This window comes from Meriones unguiculatus, chromosome 20 (assembly GCF_030254825.1).
Source record: "Meriones unguiculatus strain TT.TT164.6M chromosome 20, Bangor_MerUng_6.1, whole genome shotgun sequence".
In the NCBI taxonomy this organism is placed as follows: Eukaryota; Metazoa; Chordata; class Mammalia; order Rodentia; family Muridae; genus Meriones; species Meriones unguiculatus.
Window position 1 is genome coordinate 8,464,710 of NC_083367.1, and position 22,411 is coordinate 8,487,120.

The following is a 22,411-nucleotide window of genomic DNA, read 5'->3' on the forward strand; positions in this document are numbered from 1 at the left end:
AGTGGAGGGTAGCTATCAGGAACTTGGCTCTTGGAGGAGCAAGCAGCATGACATTTATTGTGCTGTGGGTGGCTCTATTGGATGACAGGAAAATCGAAGGCCCTTGTTCCTGCTCACACCTGGGCCTATTTCAAGCACATGTGAAGATCAAACACATGAAAACACTTAAGGCATGATGGTTTTTGTTTGCAGTTTCCCTTTAGTCTCATCAATTTCTGCTAGGTGCATAATCTAAATTATGATGCTAAAACTTCTATTACATGAATTTTCATTTCCAGATTTGTCTTTCTCCACTTCACATGTACCTACTATGTCTGTCTTCGATGATAGTTTATAAGATTATCTACCTAATCATTATTCTCTGCTTCTCTAAGCTTTAACAAATAAAAATTATAGGATAAAATTAAAGAAAAGATTAAATGATATTCTTCAAGAAAATCTTTGAATGTGAGCTTTTAAATTTTTTGTGTTGCTGAAAAGCAGACTATTGATCAAGGTCAAGTTTCTGCTTCCACAACAGCCCAACTTTTTTACTGAGGTTTGATCAATAAATGCAAAAACAGATTGATAGTATGGACCATGTGGTGAATAATTTCTAAACACATAATGAAATTCTTACAAAGATGTTCTTAAAAGATGAATTGTTTGTTACAGAAAAAAATAAAGGTTTTGATAGCTTGCTAATATTAATAATTTTAAAAGTTGTTACATTTACACTATACAAAAAGGAAATCTTAATAATATTGCAAATTGTTTGCATGAGAATTATTTCTGTCTGAACTTATAAAACTTTTAAATGGTATCAAATCATTTAAGCACAATGATAAGTCAGAGTATCATTTCTATTAGATAACTATCAAACTCTTAAAACTAGAAAGACAAGGGAAAGAAACTGGCAACAGAGCATCTTGTTTAGTTTTGTGGGGCATTGCAAAATCATGCTTGGCTACTAAAGTCCTGCCCTTCTTAAACAGGATCTGATGGAAATGTTGTAAACTTGAATTTCATGATGAAACTCAAGATCCAGTAACTTGTCAAAGGTGTCTCTTTGCTGCTCTTCTTTTTAAGCTCTGTTCTGTTTATCACAGTGTCCATTCCATTGTGTACTGTTAAAAGCACTTAAAGAAAACCTGGCTAAAACTTTCTGAGATCAAACACTGCTGTTTATTGTAAAGAAAAAGCATGCTTGGAAATAACTTTTATATGGGGTTTTTATTAGTACTTAGGACCGCACATAAAAATTCTCAAATTTTAAAAAGACATTCTAGAAAGATACAGTCTTCTTTGTAAATTTTAAACTATAACCGAATCATCAGCAGTAACTCCTCTAGGGGACATGGTTCCTTCGATAAAATCTGAAGCAGAGATGCCTTTCTTTTCTCTCTGAAATCCACCTCTGAGGATGAACCAAGGGGCAGCTATGCCTGTAGAATGAGGAGACAGAGATATCCCTTCTCTTCAAATATTGACATCATTGGGAATTACTGACAATTGCCTTTGCACTTACATAATGGAATTACTGTAAAAATGTTATCTTGGGAATTTTAATAGAAGGGATTTTACTTTAAAATCTTCATGAATTTTATTATGCGTTATTATGAAATTATTTCTAAATTACCTAGAGAAATTTAGAGCTATTTCTAAATTTCCCAGTGAAATTTGAAATAGGGCCTATGGGAATTCTCTTACAAATCTGCTTTATTCTTCAGTTGGTGAGGGGGCTGGTGCTGGAGAAGAATTGAAAGAGTATGCATGTGTGTCATTCTTGTCTAAGAAGTAGGTCACTTAAAAACTGTTGTACTATTAAAAACTAAAAAGCATCCTTTGCCATAACAAAATGTTCTATGTATAAAACTCTCATTGGAAAACCACTATGTCTTGATTGCATTCATCTTCCCATCTGGGATTTATAACTGAGGTATAAATATTTCATTGAATTTTTAATAAAACCTTAATGTGTATGATATACAGAGAGTACTCTGCTGCTTGAAAGCCTTGCTACATGGAAACTCCAGCGGTTTTGAGGTGGATCAATAAATATCATGACTTTGTATTATGAGGGTTTAGCAGCAATCTTGTCATTTTTGTTTGTTTCTCAAAAGAAAATAACTGCAATTAGTCTTGACTGTCTTTTTGGTGAGAAACCAAATATCTCCCAAACATATTACTGAAGCTGTCTGGATTGCTATTTATACAATGTGTCTGTTGTCTGAATTTTCTTTGTGTTTCAGTTCTGCTCAGATTAAAATCAGGGCAGTGGAATATGGAATGCCTCTTTAATATATCATAAAACTGGATGGCAAATAAAGCCAGGGACTTATTTCACAAGAAGTATTAATGGAATATCTGGTTATTCAAAGTGATACAATGTCGGCAGATTTAAGATTCCAAGTGGCTCGGTCTCATGAGCAACAAGCTCTCATGGCAGAAGAGATGTGAAGTCATAATGCGTCTACAGCGTCTGTTGGAGGACTGGCAGATGCTAAATTTATTCATCTGTAAAATGAGAGCCTTGAGTAAGATTATTTCTCAGATCATTTCTTGTTCCAAATTGCTTCCTTTCTATGTTTGTCCATGAGAACAATGTAAAATTCAAACCAGAGTGGGCTTGAAAGATTTCAAATCCCCAGGGAGCTTCTGTTTCATTTTCCTTTTTAGTAGGAAGTGCCTAAGTCTGCCTCCCAAGCCAAAAGAAGCAAGCAAGCAGTGATAGAGTACACACCAACGTCTATTTTTCCATTGTTCAAAATGAGAGTCTAGAATTCAGAATTTAGTTTATGTGTCAATGTACCCAAACTATGTTTTAATGAGATTCCAAATATTTATACATGATGCATTACACTCTGCAAACTGGTTCACACTGCAGTGCGCTTCATGAGAAAGCATAGATTATTTGCATATTTCATTTATTTTGACCTGAGTCGGGTAATAAAATTCACGTGCTTACCTATGTAATCATCCTTCTTTCTCCTTCATTTTTCATAAAACAACTTGGCTGAAGAGTAGTTAAAAATTCTTGCTTTCAATAATAGATTTTTTTCCTTTGAGTATTGACTCTTAATTCTGTCAAGTCACCTTGAATTATTGAATATGAAGAAAGTATCTCTCATAGTGTGGCGAACTCACTGAGTTTGCACATCTATTGGCATCATTCTGGAGATAAAATCTATCACCAGATTTTATGTACTCTTTAGAAGCTCAGGTGTTGGACTGGCTCTTAAAGTTTTAAATAGTTTGTTTCTTAAGATGCTTAAATTTTTCTCCTAAATAAGTCTACTTTTCTATCACAAAATCTGGAGAGTGAGTGACAGCTGAAGAAGGTGAACTATTCAGTGAAGATTAAAGCAATCATCTGTTTAAGTTCTCTGATACTGTCAATTGGGTTTTAATCTTAGATTATTCATTGCATTATACGAAAGGTCACTATAAGGTTTTCCTTTCTGGGTACTCTATTTCACTCTAGATTTCTTTTAATTCCTTATCAACCAATTTAATATGAGTCATAAGCTGCTTTGGAGTTCTGCAGGAAAAAATAGTCTTTTACATGGAGAATCTCATGTCTAATTTTAATTTTTACCTCAAAATAAGAATAGAAGTCTATTTCAGACTTAATTTTCTGTTTTTACCTCTTTATAATTTATTTCTTTATTATATTGTTAAAGACATATTTCCCTGAATAGAAAATGTCATAGAAAGGGTAGAATTGTTTGGATAGCCTCAATTAAATGGAAAAATGATGACCTTTGTTAATACATTATTATGATGACCTTTGTTAATCCATTATTATTTGTCCTGACACTTCATATGTATTCAAAAGCCTTAAATGTGTGGTTCAATTTAGCATCTCTCTGTTAGTACAGACTATATGTAAATATGCATCATTGTACATGGAGGAAACACTGTTATTCCTTTAGATTCTGATTTTCTCAGCCTGACCTTGTGTCTGACTAGAAATTTGTTGTGTATGTTGACAGTGTTAAACACTGAGTGCTCAGTGATGAACTTGTGGACTTGACTCAGATTTGGCATGCTCAGAGAGTGATTCTCCAGGGGATTCTGTGTGTCAAAAGGATTACCCTCACAATGCTGCAATGGCTAAAGTATTCTAGGTGTTGGTAGTTTCTGTTACTGCACCAATTCTTGGCATTGGAAAGAGATTCAGTAATCATTACTGAGAGTTCTGTGTTCCTGAGAAAGAAACAAAATAGATGACAAGTGGCAGTAGATTCTCAGACAAATTAGGAGTGTAGGTGATCAATGACTTCCTCCAACAAGGGAAACAGCAAAGAATAGTAAGCTAGAGGAGATTTTGCCTATATCCAGATGGAAAAACAAATTGATAGATGGTTTCATTGTGAAAAAATGCATGCTGATGATTCCTAAGAAAAGAAAAGAAAGTGTTGTTGAAGATGGGAAGCTAAAATTTGCTTTAGAATGTGCAGGAAGGAAGATAAAGGGAGCTATGTGAGAACAATTTCTATATTTTGTAAGAATGCTGATCATTTAGAGGTCCATGTATTGCTAGTCATTTGGGGTCTCTCAAACCTTTTTCCAATCATAGGATAATGAAGCCAACACAGGGGAGAACTTGAGGCAAGAAAGACTTCAGTATGGTCATAATGTGATTTTTCTTTTGTAGTTCTTCAATCATTATTTTGGTATAACTAATAAAATTCTACCATGTGTGCATTGTGACATAATCATCAATATTACCCAATAAATGTTTCTATCACCGCACAACATTTTGTTCTTTATTTTTCTTTTTGTTTTTATATAATTTTACTACATTTGTGTGTGTGTGTGTGTGTGTGTGTGTGTGTGTGACACACATGTGGAGGTCAGAAAACAATTTTAGGGAAACTATTCTCTCATTCTACAGTGCAGATCCCAGGACATGAACTCAGATTGTCAAGCTTGGCTGCAAGTGTTTTGTGAAGTATATTGACCTGGCTCTATTTTTCTTTCTTTTTAAACAAACAAACAAACAAACAAACAGGTTCACTTTATAGCCTGATCAAAATGCCCTCTCTCCTCCCAGTCCCATCCTCACACCTCCCTCAATCTATTCCCTCCTTTCTTTCTCTGAGAAAGGCACATCAAGTCACAGCAGGATTAAGTAAGCCCATCCTCTTCCACTGAGGACAGGAAAAAAATGGATCCAAAAACAGGAAGCAGAGTCAGAAACAGCCCCTACTCTAATTGTTAGCAGACCCACAGGATGACCAAGCTGCATATCTGCTACATATGTGTCTGACCTAGGTCCAGCCCATGCATACTCTGGTTGGTGGTTCAGACTCTGTGAGCCTCCATGAGCACATGTTAGTTTACTCTTTAGCTCTACTTGTGGTGTCCTTGTGCTCTAGTGCTCTCAGTCCTTCCTCAAACTCTTCAGGACTCTATGGGCACCCCTATTGCTTGGCTTTCTATCAGCTGCTGGATTAAGAATCTCTGAAGACAGTTATGCTAGGCTCCTGTCTGCAAGCATAGTAGACTATCATTAACAGGGTCAGGGTGTGGCTCTCTCCCATGGGGTGAGTCTCAAGTTGCACCAGTCATTGGCTGGCCTTTCCTTCAATTGTTATTCCATCTCTACCTTTCCTGTAGGTAGAAAAAATTGGGGTTGAAAGTTTAATGGGTGGGTTTGTGTCCTCCTCCCTCCACCGTAAGCTCCACCTGACTTCAGGAAGTGGGAACTTCTGGCTCCATATCCCAGCTGCTAGGAGTTTCAGCCAGGGACTTCTAGACTCTCTTCCCAGAGATGCCCCTTCCCACCAATTTTCTTTACTCTCTCTTGTTTATAAATTAACGAATTTATTTTTTAATTCACTTTACAACCTTGCTGTAGCCCCTCCCAGCCACACCCTCTTTCCTCACCCTCCCCACTCACATATTCCTCAGAAAAGGGGAGCTCTCTTTCCCAACCAACCCAGCTCATCAAATTGCATCAGGACTGACTGTGTTCTCTTCCCCTGTGGCCCAGCAAGGCAGTCCCGCCCGCCAAGAGAAATTGATAAAAAACTTGGCAAGTGAGTCCATGTCCAATGGAGTCCCCATTTCCCTTACTAGAGGACCCACTTGAAGCCTAAGCTGCCCATCTGCAACAGCATTGTAGAGGGCCTAGGTCCAGTTCATACATGGTCCTTGGTTGATACTTCAGTCTCAACAAGCCTCTCAGGGCCCTGGTTAGTTGGCTCTGTTGGTCTTCTTATGGAGCTCCTGTCACCTCCAGGTCCTTTTCTCTTTCATTCCACTTTTCCACAAGACGCCTAGAGTCTCCCTCATATCCTCCCAGGAGCCAATCCTAACTTAGGTCTCCAGCTTGTCCTACACTCAGTTTTGTTTTTTGTTTTTTTTTTGTTTTTTGTTTTTCTCTACAGTCCTTCTGTCCTCTCGCCCTTTCTCTCTCCGGGTCTGTTCTCCACACTCTTAACGCTCTGCACCTCTTCTCCTACCTTGTTTTCTCTCTTCAGCCACTACCTCTGTCTATACTATCTCCCCTCCCTAGTGAGATTTATGCATTCTCCCTTGGATCCTCTGTGTTACTTATCTTCTTTGAGTCTGTGCCTCCTAGCATGCTTATCTTGTACTATGTAGCTAAAATCCACTGATAAGTGATTACATACCATGTGTGTCTTTCTGGGTCTGTGTTTCCTCACTCAGAATGATATTCTCTAGTTCCACCCATTTGCCTGCAAATTTCATGATTCATTTCTTTGTAATAGCTGAGTAGTATTCCCTTACATAAATATGTTAAAGTTTCTTTATACATTCTTCAGTTGAGAGACACTGATTTTCATTCTCTCTCTCAGTCCTCCATCCCTCCCTGCATCTGCTCCACACTCCAGTCCCCTCTCCACATCCTCTCCTACCCAGTTCCCTCCCTCCACCTACGTCAGATGTATGTTTTATTTCTACTTCTGAGTACTATTCACACATCCTCCCATGCCATCCCCACCCCTTGTTACCTAGCTTTTTGGAACCTGTGGATGATTATCCTGTACTTTTTGGCTAATATCCACTTATAAGTTAGTACATACCATGGGTGTCTTTCGGAGTCTGTGTTCCCTAACTCAGGATAGTATTTTCTAGTTCTATACATTTGCCAGCAAATTTCATGTCTGTTTTTGATAGCTGAGTAGTAGACCACTGAGTATTTGTACATTTTTTATCCATTCTTCAGTTGAAGATCATGCAGGTTTTTCTAGTTTCTGTCTATTACAAATAAATTTCCTGTTAACACAGTTGAGCTAGCGTCCTGGGTATCTTTTGCCCAGGAGTGGTATAGCTGGGTTTTGAGGTAAAACTATTCCCAATTTTCTGGGAAACTGACAGACTGATTTCCAAAGTGGTTGTACAAGTTTGCACTCCTGCCAGCAATGGAGGAGGGTCCCTTTGCTTCCCATCATCACCAGCATGTGCTGTCACTTGAGTTTGAGCTTAGCCATTCTGAGCAGTGTAAGACAGAATCCTAGAGTTGCTTTGATTTGCATTTCTCTGATGTCTAAGGACATTGAACACATCTTTAAGTGCTTCTAAACCATTAGAGAGTCCTCTGGAGAATTCTGTGTGATCTATACCCTATTTTTTCATTGGATTATTTAGTTTGTTGGTATCTAATTTCTTGAATTCTTCATATATATTTGGATATTAGCTCCCTGTTGGATGTAGGATTGGTGAAGATCTTTGCCCAATCTATAGACTACATTTTTGTCCTATTGACAGTGTCCTTTGCCATGCAGAAACTTTTCAGTTTCATCAGGTCCTGCTTATTGTTTATTTAATTAAAGTTTTATCTCTGTAATTTGTAATGCTTTTGAAATAAAAAGTAATCCCAAAAGTTAACAGTAACATCCTTCCTCCAAAAATGCCACATCCCCATGCCTAATACATAAATTGTATTAGATAGTTAGAACTGTTTTATCTCACATAACTTGAGGCCCTTTTACCAAAGTTTTCCCAGGTTTTGCCAATCTCCACATATTCTATAATTTTGTGATTTAGCCTACTTTCGATTCCACATAAAATGTGTTCAGACAGTATTTTTCTTTCTTGTATATTTTCACCAAGTACAATGCTTTCCAAATTTGTCAGTGTAATGGCAGATGACTGGCTTTCCATTTTCTAAGGCTATTAAATATCCTCTGGCATGTGTTATATGTATGTGTATATGTAGCAAATGGGTAAAGTACTTAATAAGCATGCTGTCTATGTGTGTGTCAGTATGTTTCTAATTTGTTTTACTCATTCATGTGTGAATTACTTATCAGATGCAGTTTCTAAACATTGCTTTAACCATTTTATTAGTTTTATCCTTATTCTTTAGACAGTTTCCTTTATTGCACAGAATGTTTGCAGTTGACATTACCCACTTATTTTCTTTACTCTTTGCCAAGACCAATGTCCAAAATTTGTTCCTACATTTCTTCTAGCCTTTTTCTAGATGCTGGTCATATGTGTGAAAATATTTGTAGTTTTACCCTTCTTCAAGTTTATTTTAAATTTGTTCAATTTGTAAATTGTTCAATTTGTTCAATTTTGTAAAATTATCTGCGCTTCTGTAACTTCTCAACAACAGAGTGAAGATCAGTTGATAACACACACACAAACACATCTTGTATGGCCATCGTAAGGCTAAAAATATGCCAATCTGTTTGAAGTTGATGTGTAAGGAGCAATTTCTTTCCATTATTATTGTTGATGGTTATCCAGAAACTAAGATGAATATGAGAAGATAAGAGGTTTGGTAGAGTTTTAAAATTTGAATAAAATTTTAAAATTTTAAAATTATTTTAAAATTTTAAATTATTTTAAAATTTTAATAATAACACAAAGTAGAAATAGCAAAAAATTAGCATCTGCAAGGATATTTTCAGAGATATTGTCAAGAATCTTTGTGCCTTTCACATATATATTGTTGACAGAAATCAATGATTCATTTTCTGTGTCACTAGCACCTAAATATTTCTTCTTGATTTATTCTTAAAAACAACCCACTTTATATGTATTATATGTATGTAAAAAGCCACATTACATGTATTTTTCAGTGTAAACAATGTTTTGTTTTTATTATGTTTGCCACAGTTTTTCTGATGGTGATATATGAATGTGAGATTTTAGTAAGTTGTTCATTTTTAAAAACATTTTCCAGGCTTGGACCGGTTCCTAGCTGAAATTTTTATGATGTAGTTAACACCATAATTTATTTAGAGATGTTTCAAAAGAAAAATGCAAACTTTTTTTTCAAATTGACTTGACCATTATCCATTTTAATAGGTGAAAACATATTTTAATGTCTCCCATACAAGTAAGAAAAGGATAAGATAATCATTCATTATAAAATTAACAATTACATAATGTGATTTTTGCTCTCATCAAACAAACATAACAGCACTTTCATGCATGGAGACATATCCTATCCCTCCACATTAACCCTCTCTTGTCTCCTTCTTACTTGTGCTGGCCTCATTCTCAACAAGTCTCTCTCATACTTTTACAACTTTCTTTCCTTTGTTTTTTTGTTTTTCATTTTTTTCTTTCTTAATTACACTTTATTCACTTTGTATCCCCCTGTGGTTCTCTCCCTCCTCCCATCCCAATCCCTCCCTTCATCCACCCTCTGCATGCCTGCCCCTCCCCAAGTCCACTGATAGGGGAGGACTTCTTTTCCTTCCTTCTGATCCTAGTCAATTAGGTCTCATCAAGAGTGGCTGCCCTCTCCAGATCTTACTGTTTCCCACTTTTTCCTTAGATTCCCTGCACTCTGCCCAAAGGTTGCCCATAAGTCTCAGCATCTACATTGATAGTCTGCAGGGCAGAGCTTTTCAGAGGTCCTCTGTGTCAGGCTCCTGACTTGTTCCCTCTTTTCTCCTTCTTCTGATGTCCAGCCTCTTTGCCATTCTGGATAGGAATTGAGCATTTTAGCAAGAGTCCTCCCTCTTAATTAGTTTCTTTAGGTGTACAGATTTTAGTAGGTTTATCCTATATTATATGTCTATATGAGTGAGTATATACTGTGTGCATCTTTCTGCTTCTGGGATAGCTCACTCAGGATGATCTTTTCCAGATCCCACCATTTACCTACAAATTTCATGATTCCCCCTGAGGGGGAAGCAGGATTACCAGGCCACAGAAAAAGACAATGCAGCCACTCCTGATGAGACCTAATTGACTAGGATCAGAAGGAAGGAAAAGAAGTCCTCCCCTATCAGTGGACTTGGGGAGGGGCTGGTATGCAGAGGGTAGAGAAAGGGAGGGATTGGGAAGGGAAGAGGGAGGGAACCACGGGGGGATACAAAGTGAATAAAGTGTAATTAATAAAGAAAAAAATTAAAAAAAAAAGAGTGGCTGCATTGTCTTCTTCTGTGGCCTGGTAATGCTGCTTCCCCCTCAGGGGGAGGTAATTAAAGAGCAGGCCAACCAGTTCATGTCAGAGATAGTCCCTGTTCCTATTACAATGGAACCCACATGGATACTGAACTGCCATCGGCTACATCTGTGCAGGAGTCTTAGGTTATCTCCACGCAGAGTCCTTGGTTGGAATATCAGTCTCAGGAAAGACCCCTGTGCTCAGATTTTTTGGTTGTTGCTCTCCTTGTGGAGTTCCTGTCCTCTCCAGATCTTATTGTTTCCCACTTCTTTCCTAAGATTCCTTGCACTTTGCCCAAATGTTGCCCATAAGTCTCAGCATCTACATTGATAGTCTGCAGGGCAGAGCTTTTCAGAGGTCCTCTGTGTCAGGCTCTTGACTTGTTCCCTCTTTTCTCCTTCTTCTGATGTCCAGCCTCTTTGCCTTTCTGGATAGGAATTGAGCATTTTAGCAAGAGTCCTCCCTCTTGATTAGTTTCTTTAGATGTACAGATTTTAGTAGGTTTATCCTATATCAGATGTCTATATAAGTGAGAATATACCATGTGCATCTTTCTGCTTCTGGGATAGCTCACTCAGGATGATCTTTTCCAGATCCCACCATTTGCCTGCAAATTTCATGATTTCCTTGTTTTTTATTGTTGAGTAATATTCCATTGTGTAAATATACCACAATTTGTGCATCCATTCCTCCACTGAGGGGCATCTGGGCTGTTTCCAGCTTCTGGCTATTACAAATAAGGCTGCTACAAACATGGTTGAGCAAATGTGTACTTGAGATTCTTTTGGATATAAGCCTAGGAGTGGTGTAGCTGGATCTTGAGGAAGCGCTATTCCTAGTTGTCTGAGAAAGCACCAGATTGCTTTCTAGAGTGGTTGTACAAGTTTACATTCCCACCAGCAGTAGAGGAGGGTTCCCTTTTTTCCACAACCTCTCCAGCATGTGATGGAAGAAGAGAAGGCTTCTCTGTGCCACTGCTGTTTCAGGTGCCCAGCATTCTCTAGATGTTACAATTTTTCCACCTTATTCTGTGTGTTCTCTGGCCCTAGGAGGAAATGATAGGGATATCCTATTTAGAGATAATACTCATTTGTCACATATTTGTCAGCAATTTGAGTACTATCTATCTCTCTATGTATCTCTCTATCATCTACTTTTTTTTGAGACAGGGTTTCTCTATGTAACCTTGGCTATCACTGGATTCCCTTTGTAGATCAGGCTTGAACTGACAGTGATTCCCCTGCCTCTGCCTCCCAGAATGTTAGAATCACAGGCTTGTGCCACTGTGCCTAGCAGACTACATACCTAAGGAAACATCAGTAGTACATTTATTGATAGACCCTATGACCTCCTCAACCATGTTTTTGGCCAGGTTTAACCATAATAGGACTGATGGAATGCTCTTCATGTTTGATCAGAAAGCATCTAGCTGTTCCTCAAATGCCGTGTCACTATTGCACTGCCAGAACTACCTTGCCTGGCAGATTGGTATTGTAGCAGTGTCTACTCCTTGGTAAGTAGTTAACAGCTGATCTTCTCCAACAGCTGAACTAGCACCTTTGATCACTAGGAAAGCTTGTCAGTAGGGAAGAGCTTACTGCTCACTTCCAGCTTGATTTCTCTGCATCTGGAAACTAAGGAATCCGAACAGAACATGAAGTGTCTGAAGTTATTAAGTTGAGGTCTTCAATTTTGTCCATTGGCCTATGTGTCTGTTTTTGCGATGGTATCATTTTGTTTACATTACAGTGGCTCTATGGTATATCCTAAGTCGGGGATGGTAGTACTTCTATCCTTCCAGCATTGTTTATTTTGCTCAGCATTGTTTTGGCTATTCAAGGTCTATTTCTTCCATATGAACTTCAGGGTAGGTTTTTCCTTCTTATTTCTGTGATGAATCAATTACAGAAGGATTTTCACAGGAATTGCATTAAATTTGTAAACAGTTTTTTTGTAAAACGGATTTTCCCAGTATAATTCTACTCTTCCATATGCATAGGATCAGATGTCACTATTTTCGAGTGTCTTCATCTCATTCTTCATACATTTAAGTTTTCACTGTAGAGTTCCCTCACTTTCTTTCTTAAGTTTATTCCTAGATGTTTTCTTTGAGGCTATTTTGAATGGAGTGTATTCATGATCTCTTTCTTGAAGTAATTGTTATTGCCATACAGAAAGCTACTAATTTGTTAATTCTTTAACCTGTGGGGCTTGGCTAATAAATTTTGATTTATTTATACATTCTAGATATAAATATTTTCCAGATTTACAATTAGCAAAGACTTTCTCCCATTCTATAAGTTTTGACTTCACAGTTCTTAATTTCAGGAAGTCTAATTTTCAACTGTTATCTGTATTTTTGAACAATTAGAATTTTATCTAAAAAAAATCTTTGCTTATGTGAATATTCATAAAAAATTCACCTAAAAATTTCAATGTTTCAGTATTAATTCATGGTCTTTGATTTATTTGTAGATTTTTATGGAATAAGATGTAGTAGACTAGCCTCAGTCTTCTTTTTATTTCAAGGCATTTAATCTCTTTTTTATATTAATCACAGTTTATTTACTTTGTATCCCAGCTGTAGCCCCCTCCTTCATTTCCTTCCAATCCCACCCTACCTTCCTCATCTCCTCCCTGCCCCTCTCTAAGTCCAATGATAGGGGAGGTCTCCTCCCTTTCCATCTGACCCTTGCTTATCAGTTCCCGTCAGTACTGGCTGCAATGTCCTCCTTTGTGTCCCAGCTAGGCTGTTCTTCCCACGGGGTGGGGGGAGGTCAAAGAGCTAGCCATTGAGTTCATGTCAGAGACAGTCCCTGTTCCCTTTACTCACTTGGAGACTGAGCTGTCTTGGGCTACATCAGAACAGGGATTCTAGGTTATATCCATGCATGGTCCTCAGCTGGAGAATCAGCCTCAGAAAAGATCCCAGATATATTTGGTCCTTGTGGAGTTCCTGTCCTCTCCAGATCTTACTAACTCCCCCTTCTTTCATATGATTCCCTGCACTCTGGCCAAGGTTTGGTTATGAGTCTCAGCATCTGCTTGGATACACTGCTAGGTAGAGTCTTTCAGAGGCCCTCTGTGGTATGCCCCTGTCCCTCAACGGAGGAATGGATACAGAAATTATGGTACATTTACACATTGGAATCCTACTCAGCAATTAAAAACAAGGAAATCATGAAATTTGCAGGCAAATGGTGTGATCGAGAAAAGATGATTCTGAGTGAGGTATCCCAGAAGCAGAAAGACACACATGTTATATACTCACTTATAAGTAGATACTAGACCTATAAGATAGGATAAACATAAGATAGGATACACTTAAAGAAGCGAAACAAGAAGGTAGACCCAGGGTAAGATGATCAATCCTCACTTAGAAAGACAAATGGGATGGACATTGGAAGTAATAGAAAACAAGTAATGGGATAGCCTCACTCTTCTGATAATGGGTATCAATTCTCCCTAGCAGCATTTGTGGAAGACACACTCTTTACTCAAATATATATATTTTGTCATCTTTGTCAAAAAAAAAAAAAAAAGAAAAAGAAAAAGATGGCTATTCCTTTGTGTGATTACAAATGGCTGCCTATTTTATGCCATTTAGCTTCATATCTGCTTAGTGTTCATGTTTGGCTGTTTTTCTTACTATAGCTTTATAACATAATATGAAATTTTGTTTAGTGATCCATCTATCATTACTTTTGTTCAGGATTCCTTTGGCTATCCAAAATACTTTGTTCTTTCATATAAATTTTAAACCTAATTTTCTATTTCTATGCAGAATGTCATTGGAATTTTCACTGGGATTGTGCTGAATGTGTAAATGGCTTTTGATAAGAGGGTACTTCCACAGTATTAATTCTGCCAGTCCATGAGAAGCGGCCAGTTTCCTAAGGTCTGTTTCATACTCATTCTGTTTATGTCACTGTTTTAGTGATTTAAGTGAAGCACTCTTTACTTCCTTCATTAGGTTTTATCTAAGGTGTTTTGCTGTCTTGGTTTCTGTTTGTTTGTTCTTCTGTTATTGTAAATGAAACTGTTTTTCTGGTTTGTCTCTAGGCTTGCCTGCTATTGTTAAATAAGAATTGTAGTTTATTTTTAATGTTAATTTTGTTTCTTGTCATTTCACTGAAATGTAAGCTTTAAGAGTTTTTCTGGTGGAACCTTCAGGGTCTCTAGAAAATTATATAATGTGCAAATATGGCACAATGCTGGCCATAATGTGTTTGTACATAGCCTTACTAGGTATGTACAATTTAGTCCATTGTTGTTCTCTTCAGCGCTTTTATAAGGGAAAGTGATATTTTGGTAAAGCATTTTCTACATCTTGCACTAGAGCACGTTTAGATGATGCATGTATGTTACGTTTACCTTCTTGTATGGAACACAGTTAGTCTGACCACTGTGAATAATCTTGTTGATGTATTCTTTCATTCAGCTTGCAAGTATTTTTTGAGAAGTTTGCTATTAGTGTTCCTTGGGGAAGCTGGCTGTAATTTTCCTTAACTTTTATTTTTATTTATTTATTTTTAATTTTTTTTCTTTTTTTATTTATTTTACATCCCAAGAGTGCCCCTTCCTCCTCTCCTTCCAGTCCCCCCTTACTCTCTTACCTCTTCTTCTCTCCCTTTTCTTCCAGAAAAAGGGAGCCCCCTCTTCCAGTATCAATCTTCTGCAGCATATCAAGTCACATCAGGACTGAGCATGTCTTTATGACCAGACAGGGCAGCCCTGCCAGTGGGAAATGATCCAAAAGCAGGCAATAGAGTCCATGTTAGAAACAGCCCCTCCTCTTTCCAGACAACCATATGAAAACCAAGCAGCCCATCACCTACATGTGTGCATGGGGCCTAGGTCCAGACTATGCATGCTTCTTAGTTGATGTCTTAGTCTCTGAAAGTCCCCACAGGACTGGGTTAGTCTCTGTTGGTCTTCTTGTGAGGTTCCTGTCTCCTTCAGGTACTTCTATCTTTCCCCAGGACTTCCACAGGAGTCCTGGAGCTCTGCCCCATGCTAGGCTGCAAATCCCAGCATCTGTCCCAATCAGCTGCTGGCAGGAGCCTCCCAGACTACCTCAAAGTTAGGCTTCTGTCTATAAACATAGTAGAGTATGATTATTAGTGTCAGGAGAGAGAACCTCTTATTTTCTTTATCTTTCATTTTTCTACTTATTATTTTTTTGTATCAAACAATGTTCTCTTATGAAAAGGAATTTTAAAACATACCTTCTCTTTCAATTTTAAGGAGCAGTTTGAGAACTATTAGTGTTTGTTCTTGTGAGAGACATGCCAGAATGTCAGTGAACCTATCTGGACCTGGATTTTATTTTATTTTTTAAGTTGGCAGAAATTATGTAACTGCTTTAATCCAGTTGCTTCCTATAGATTTGTTTAACTTCTTCCTGCTTCCTGATTATGATTTTTTGGGCATCTAGAAAGTCATCCATTGTCTTAAGCTTCCTAGATTAGTGGAATATAAGTGTTTAAGGTATTCCTTCATGATTTTTCTGAATTTTGTTGGTACCTATTATAACATCTCCCTTTTCATTGTTAATGTTGTAAGTGGGCTCTTTTTTTTGAATGATTTGCTTATGTTTCTCATCTTTAATAAAAATAAACTTTTCATTTTTTGAGTCTTTAAACTGTATTTTCACTTTAATTTCATTAATTTCTGCCTTGATCTTATTTATTTCTTTTAATTCTTTGTCTGAATTCTCTTCAGATCACTCTCACTTGGGCTAGAATTGTGAAGCTGATAACTTTTAGGGGAAACATTGTTTTGTTTTTATTGTTTCATGTAGCTAACATTTTGATATCCTCTGCATCTGAATTTGGGTCAGTTTTTAAATTTAAAAAAATAAGTCACCTTTCTCCCTATGTGGAAGCTATGGTGACTTGTTTGTTTGCAATGCTGACTTGGGACTAGGTTATAGTAAGGTTGAGATGTCATTTTCTTCCATTAGAGTGTTGTTCAGGCACTTTACTCTATTGCCAGTACTCCCTTGAGAAAAGAATAAGGACTGCAGCAGCAATCAGTATGACAACAGCACAATACAGAAATAAAAACCAATCACTCTTAAACATCCATCACTTTAGAGGGTAATGCAGCACTGTGATACTATTGTATTAGTTACTGTGCTATGACTTGTAATAAAAAATAAAGAGTTATTCTTTTTAAAAAGTGATTAAACTCAATAATTACAGTATAAATGATAGAAAGTAGGGGAGGAAAACAAAATAGGAGGGGTGCTATAATGACAAGAATGAATAAGGATGAGGTGAAGGAACTAGACTAAAAAATGCAGTAAACAGAAAACAAAATGTACAACACTTCTCTCTCCTAGGTTGCTGAATCTCAGAGGCTCTTCAAACCAGAAGTAAAATGAAAAAAGTAGGAAAGAAAATAGTAAGGAGAAAAGGAAAGCGTAAGGAAATGTATCACAAAAAACAGAGTAGCATCAAGTTTGTCAATTTAACTGATATTGGGTATTAAATATAGAAGGATCAAGGGGAGAGGGGAAAGCTGCATGGGATACAAGAAACAAAAGTGTTCGCCCTAATTGCTGGACTCTTTCCTAAGTCTCATAGCCTACCAGAATCCTATTTTACCTCTTGAGATAATCTCTGATGAATGATAGCTGATGCGTTAGTCTTTCTTTGAATGACAAGATTAAAGACGTGGCTGTCTTCTGTGCCCCACACTCTATTTGGACTGGAAATTTCTAGTTTCTTTGAATACTGTCATGTGATGTTTTGCTGCAAGCTGGACATGTGATGTTTTGCCCAGGTTGGCTTGCAAGAGGGCATGTAATGTTTTGCTCTCTCACACAAAGGGCATGACTTTGGCCAGCTGAGAACATCTGTGGGTGGACTTTGAGAAAAGGACATATATATAGAGGTCCAGGCAGAGTGACACATTGCTCTTTGGATCAACACTGCTGTGCTGATCTTATGCTTTGATAACTGACTTAGTAGAGAAAAATCATTCCAGAGTTTCTATGGGCAATCTAACTGGGTTTTGTGTCTTTTGCTGACTTTGTGTCGCTGGCTGCTTTGTGTTGGTCTTTGGACTGAACTACTGATATCCTAATGACTAAGTTTGGTAATCCTCTAATGACCAATCCACCAGAATCATCCAAAAGTAGATAAAAGAGGACTACAGCCCTTTTCCTTACTAAGCTTCTATGTAAGGATTTGGAGGGTTGGAAGGGACGTAAATGTGTTTAAGAACCCTAAATATGGTAGGTTTGGTGAAAAATATAAGCCTACAGAAACCTGAATAAAAGTTTCTTCTAGACTTTGGTTAAATGATGTATGTCCAAATTCAAAGCTTCTTTTTTCATTTTAGCAATATTCTTCTTGCCAGGTTTCAGAGTATAATGACACTTAGTCCCTCCACAGCTGGTGGGTCTTAGAGCCAAAAGCACTCCTACACTGCAAGAGAACAGGAACCTTTTGAGTAATGCCTGTTTCCTGATCTGTGTGGGATTCAATGTCCAGCATCTATCAATGAAGAAAAGATTTTTCTTCTGCTGATGTTGTTACTGTCCTAAGTGTAGCCTTTATTCTTGTGGATCTTTATTCTTGTGGATCTTCTAATAGATTTTTTTTCAGCTCACTCTGGATTGTTCTCTGGAGAATGGCAGTTCATGCTCAAATGTCAACAGAAACCTTGAAATTTTTCTTCTTGTTGTTTGTCCTATAATATTTCTACAGAAAGTGAATAATTATATTTATAATTAAATTTTATTCCTGAATATTTTTCAAGATAAGAAAAATGAAATGATCAAATAAATACTACTAGTTTTGAGACGTCCTGTATTCATGTATGTAGAAGCTGCACATAATGGGTAACTAATTTCTGAGACAACAAATAAAATAAAATTGTCCTCCATTGTTAGCTTTATTGGATTTTGACAACTACTCTTTTATTTGTATAATAAATTAAACTGTTATTCCAGTTTCAGCATTTTACAGATCAAATAGAGTTGAGGCTGATTCCATATTAAATACGTATCGAATAGCTACTTCTGAAAGGATGTCACTAACGCAAGCATGATATCCTATACATCAAAGTAAATACATCGAGGCCTTCTGAATGTAGAACCTAGGGAGAAGTGTTTCAGAGGTTTCTGTTTAGTGGAATTTACTGTAATTTTCATGGAAAACAAAGTTAGTCCCCAACAGAGAGAGGGTGAGTTGCCATGAAAGAGCTAACTGACCTCTCATCCATACTGGCTTCTAGCCTCACAACATGTCTCTTGTACATGAATATGTTCCCACAATGATATATCTTCTACGGTGTGATGCTATCAGGCCTGAAACTGTGCTTGGCACTAGAAACAGACTTCAAAATAGTGAGATAAATAAGCTTTAAATAGAAGATACAGTCACAGGTATTTCAGTATAACAATGTGTTTTGTAACATTTCCTAAGGAGACATGAATATATATTTATTCACTGCAAAAAGGAATTAATGACAGAACAGGAAATGTTTGCTCCCTTGCCAAGCCTGACACAATGGATTATCTGGGGTCATTCGTAGCAGCATAAAGTAAGGGTTACTTCTACCAGCAGCAGCCTGAGAGTCCAAAGACAGGGTCATCACTGACAGTACCGTGCCAGCGTCCAGCCCCAGTGTGAGTGAAGACTCACAGAAGCTGGCTACCTGAAGAAATCTGTCCATCTTGCAAGAAACCACACCGGGGTCTCTTCACTCCAGGAACAGTTTTGTGCTTTCATAGTGTTGGGAAGGACCTTGTGATTCTAATATCTTCCATAGCTTCCTGAGTCTTGGGCTTTTCCTTCTTTCCTCTAAGAAGGATATGTTGCGGTTCAAAGGAAATAGCTGCCCAACAGATGCCAACACATAAGGAGTTAAAATAAGAATAAATGGTAAGATAGGAAAATTACTGCCAAATATTCCAAGGAAATACTAAACAAGAGCAATATATAAACATTAAGAAAACAATGATTTTCATATTTCTAGATCTCCATATTTCCCTTTAGTAACGACTTAAAATTTGTGAGTGTGGCTAATTTTGATTCCAGAAAAATGGAATACACATTCAGAAGGAGTAGATATAATCTAACTATCATAGTTTATATCCCCAAACACAATTTTACTTCTAAATTAATAAAATGGAATTTGAACATTTCCTTTAATTCTAATAATATATCAGTTCATGTAATAATTATGCATTGTATTTGCTAGAAACACAAGTGTGTAGAGAAAGTTTACTCACTCATAACTTCCATTTTAGTGTGTGAATCAGATGAAAAAAGCCATCACCACATAGTACAAAAGTACAGCCCACTGCAATGTACAGCCAGAGGGCTCAGAAGACACATTAAAAACAGTAAACCTTAGTCATTAGGGAGATGCAAATCTAAACAACCCTGAGGTATCACCTTACTCCAAACAGGGACCATACATAGAGATAACCTAAAACCCCTGCACAGATGTAGCCTATGGCAGCTTGGTCTCCAAGTGGGTACCCTAGTAATGGGAACAGGGGCTGTCTCTGACATGAACTCAGTGTCTGGTTCTTTGATCAGCTTCCTCTGAGGGGGAACAACTTTACCAGGACACAGAGAAAGACAATGTAGCCAGTCCTGATGAGACCTGGTAGGTTAGGGTCAGATGAAAGGGAATGTGGACCTCTGTTATCTGTGGACTTGGGGAGGATCAAGGGAGAAGATGAGGGAGGGGACAAGGGAAGAGGCTACAGCTGGGATACAAAGTGAATAAACTGTAATAATAAATAAATAAATAAATAAACAGTAAAACGTGGATTTTATGATTATTTTTGGTGTCTATGGGTCTCTGTCTCTCTTTCTCTCTTTCTCCCTCTTTCTGTTTCTCCACCCATTCTCTCTGTCTCTCTGTTTTTCTCTCTCCCTCTCTCTCTTTCTCTCTTTGTGTGTTAGTTACAGTGATTGAGTAGATATTAAGAAAAATGGTAAAGTTTAACTCTGGAAAAGATAAAAGACAGTCTATCAGAAAAGCTTTTTAAATGGAATGATGAAGAAAAGAAGCATTAAATAGAATGTTGAAAACATAAAGCAATCACATTCAGTGAAGATTGTTAGTGAATATATTTGAAGCATATAGATTATCCAAAAAATGATATGCAAAAGAAGTTACTTTTCTCATTTTAAATTGTTATTTTCTTGTTGCAACTGTGTGTGTGTATTATAACTCAGCCTGAATACAGCACACTTTAATACTTCAACAAAATCCCCAAACATCAAGGCTTTACATCAGAGCATGGAAATGTGGGAAATATTCTAAGGTATGTGGGACATAGTGTCAGTATATTAGATAGAAACAGTAACATGTACATTTCCTTGTGCATATGTCTCTATCTCCCTTGTCTCTCCCTCTCCCCTTTCTCCCTCTCCCCTCTCTCTTCAGATTTAATAGTTCTCAATTTGGTGAAATTCAAAAGTATCATCAGAAGCATTTATAAATTTATGTTTCTTTCTCTAAATTCACTATCATTCTTTATTTTTCTTGCACATTGTAATTTACTCTGGGATGTCATTTTATTTTAAAAGTAGAACTTTGGTTTTGTCTGTTTTTTGAGTGCCTTTTGATACCTAATGTTTCCTAATATTTTACAGATATTTGGTTCCTCTTGCAAATATTAATTTGAGGTATGAATTTTAAGATACAATTTAAAAAAACAAAAAAAGTGTTTTCTGTATATTCAACACTGTATATTCAGTTTTCCCATGAAGTTTATGAATGAACTGGTATGTGATTTGGCAGTAAATCCAGAAAGAATAGTAGTTGAAACTGTTTTGTGTGCTGTTTTTAAGGTTACATTTCATTCAGAAGTTGGTACAAATAAATGAGAGGAGATAGGACTTTATAACAGAAAAATAAATTAAAGCCATATATTATTTTATCTTGCATTGTGTTGTATGGATTTTCTGCTGAGGCCTGAGCAAATGACTACTCATCCCATGTATATCACTGATGATGCACAAAGAAACAATTCCTCCCAAATGTTGGTTGGAAACTTGGCTCCTTTACTGAGGTTACTCTCAGTAGTGTGGGTAAGGGGTTGCTCACAGAAACACAGCACAATCATGAAGCAGGAGTTTTGGAAACCTGAGGAAGGTGCAAAATTCACAAGGTCCTCTTTCTTGGAATAGCAATCTTACAGAATCTTACAGATTCATGATCTTATCTTCCATAGATAACGTTGCATGTTTATCCATTCTCCATTATGATAATTTCATAGAAATCATACTCTTTAAAAGACGCTCACAGATGGCACAGTGTAGTGCACTGGCTCATTTCTCCATTGTAAAGGAGAAAAAAGAGAAAAAGAACCTTGAATTTTACTTTCAGCCAAGACTTAATCCATGGATTAATTGGCATACATTTTTTTTTTAATTGTAAAAATGTCTTTGGCTGTAAAGTCACAAGTAGCAGAATAATGGAGTGCTACCAAATCAGCACAAAGATTCACTAAGAATAGTTATGAAAGAAAGGAAAGTATTTTGGCTGATTTATCATTTAGCTTTTATAAAATATTCTGGGACTAAGAAGTGTAGCTTGCACAGATGAAGCCCATGGCAGTTCAGTCTCCAAGTGGATTCCCTAGTAACGGGAACAAGGGCTATCTCTGACATGAAATCAGTGGCTGGCTCTTTGATCACCTCCCTGTGAAGGGGGAGCAGCCTTACCAGGCCACAGAGGAGGACAATACAGCCAGTGCTGATGAGACCTGATAGGCTAGGGCCAGAGGGAAGAGGAGGAGAGCCTTCCCTATCAGTGGACTTGGGGAGGGGCATGGGAGGAGATGAGGGAGGGAGAGTGGGATTGAGAGGGGCAAGGGAGGGGGCTGAATACAAAGTGAATAAATTGTAATAAGTAAGTACATAAGTAAGTAAATAAATAAATGAAGTGTAGCTTGGAAAGAGGAGTTCAGACCACCTGATCTCCTTAGTGTGTATTTGGATGGTAGTAACACAGGTTGGAGACGTTAAATCTCTCATACCTCTGGGTTTCCAGCTGTTGTGTTAAAGG